This window comes from Cibotium barometz, chromosome 48 (assembly GCF_041138505.1).
Source record: "Cibotium barometz isolate CiBa-2024 chromosome 48, ASM4113850v1, whole genome shotgun sequence".
Taxonomy (NCBI): domain Eukaryota; kingdom Viridiplantae; phylum Streptophyta; class Polypodiopsida; order Cyatheales; family Cibotiaceae; genus Cibotium; species Cibotium barometz.
This window is the reverse complement of record NC_141093.1, coordinates 45014100-45016599: the sequence shown is the minus strand read 5'-3', so window position 1 is coordinate 45016599 and position 2500 is coordinate 45014100.

Below are 2500 nucleotides of genomic sequence, written 5' to 3'. Positions count from 1 at the left end.
AGTGGTTCTCACAATAAGTGTAACGGAGTTCACTAAAGGAGTAGTGTTAGATCGCTGTAACACCACTACGGGCGTTACCACAGGAGGGGACGACCTCTAGCTCACCACCCAGCCATAGAGGAAGAATGAGGATTGCCCCTCATCCCGCATACTCTTCCCAATTAGATTGCTTCTTACTAACATAAGAACGCAACATATCCTCTAGAATTTGGTTTAACTCTTTCAGTTTGACCATCAGACTCCGGATGATCTGCCGTACTCATACTCAGAGTAGTATCCAACTTTTTGAAGACTTCCCTCCAAAAATGACTGTTGAACTTTCTATCTCTATCCAACACTATATCTGCGGGCAGGCCATATAGCTTGTAGAGATGTTCAATAAAGAGTTTTGGCAACTCTGGCGTTTTAATAGTTTTCTTCGTGGCAATAAACTTTGCCATTTTAGTTAACCTGTCCACTACCACCCACACCGAGTCATTCCCTCGACTCGTCTTGGGTAAACCGGTAATGAAATCCATGGAAATGCTTTCCCATGTCCCTTGAGGAATCTCCAGCGGATGGAGTATTCCTCCAACCTTAAGACGTTCATGTTTATTGATTTGGCACTTATTGCATTTCAGCACATAAGTCTGGACGTCTTTAAACAAACTAGGCCAATAAAACTGTCTTTTTACTAGTGCATAGGTCTTCTGAATCCCGAGATGACCCGCACTTGGACTATCATGACTTTCTTTAAGAATTTGGGCCCGAAAGTCACCAATAATTGGTACACATACTCTACCCTTGTAGAGTAAGTACCCGTCGTCAATGGAGTAATTAGCATATTTCTCCCCCCGACGAAGTTTATCACTCCCCTTTGAAGCCGTGGCAGTCAAAGGTGATGAAGGACCTACGTCAGAGCTCTCCGGCTCCAAACTATACCCAGAAGACACGGCTAGTCTCTCCGGACTAACTCTCGCTTCCCTTCCCATTGCACCTTCGGCTAGTCTCTCCGGACTAGCAATCCGTGCCAATGAGGGAGGTGGTCGTCGCGTCTATGAAGAAGTGCGTACGCGTACAGCACGCCAGACCTCTATAAAAGATGGATCGTGCTCACATAAACCACGTAGTGACTCCAAGAAATCATTCTTGAAGACTATGAAACTAAGTTCATTAATCTGTGGCATGCGACTAAGTGCATCTGCCACCATGTTATACTTACCTTTCTGGTAACGTATCTGAAGGTCAAACTCCTGTAGACACCGAGCTTTTCTACCCTTCAGTTCATTTTGACTTGAAAGCTATTTCAGACTTTCATGGTCCGTCCGGACCTCAAAAGTAGCACCATATAAATAGTGTCTCCACTTTTTCAGTGCATGAACTATCGCTAGTAACTCTCGCTCGTAAGCCGAGTAGTTACGCTGTGCACGATCTAACTTTTTACTCTCAAATGCAATTGGGCATCTCCTTTGCATAAGTATGGCCCCAATGGCCTCATTACTAGCGTCTGTTTCCAAAACAAACGGCTCATTTGGACAATAGTCAAAATAGGTGCAGTGCTACGGTCACCTTGAGCTTATCAAAGCTCTTCTGTTGGGCTTCCCCCCAACTAATGTTTTGAGTTTTTGACCGTTAACTGGTCAGTCCTCAACGGGACTACGATCTTTGCGTAGTCCTTCACATACTATCGGTAGAACCCCGACATGCCAAGAAAAATCTGCAGTTCCTCGAGATTTTTCGGCGCTGGCCATTTAAGAATAGTTGCTACTTTTTCTGGCTCCATCCGCGTACCATCGGCAGATATAATATGGCCAAGGTAGTGAATTTCTATTTCAAAAAATTCACATTTGCTCTTCTTTGCAAATAGTTTGTGCTCTCGCAACAACTCGAACACTAGACGCAAATGCTCTATGTGTTCTTTTTGTGTCTTACTGTACACAAGAATATCATCTAGGAAAACTACTATGAATTTTCCCAGATATGGACGTAAAATGCTATTCATCAGCGTCATAAACATCGCTGGAGCATTGGTTAGCCCAAATGGCATAACCAAAAACTCAAAATGCCCGAAACGGGTCCTACATGCTGTCTTCGCAACATCTACTTTTATTCTAACCTGATGATACCCTGTAAAGTATCTCGATCCATAGAGTTGATCAAACAACTCATCCATGCGTGGCATTGGATACTTGTTCTTAATCGTTATCTGATTAAGAGCCCTATAGTCTATGCACATCCGCATAGATCCGTCTTTCTTCTTTACCAGAAGAATAGGCGATGCCCACGGACTTGAACTAGGCCGAATAAAGCCTTTGTTCAAATATTCCGTTAATTGTTTTTCCACTTCCTGTGCCTTGGAGTGGCTTAATCTATAAGCAGGTTTGCTTATAGGTTTTGATCGTGGCATAACTTCGATGCCATGATCTACTTCTCACCACTACGGGCGTTACCCACGAGAGGGGATGGCCTCTGGCTCACCACCCAGCCATAGAGGAAGAATGAGGATTGCCCCTCATCCCCC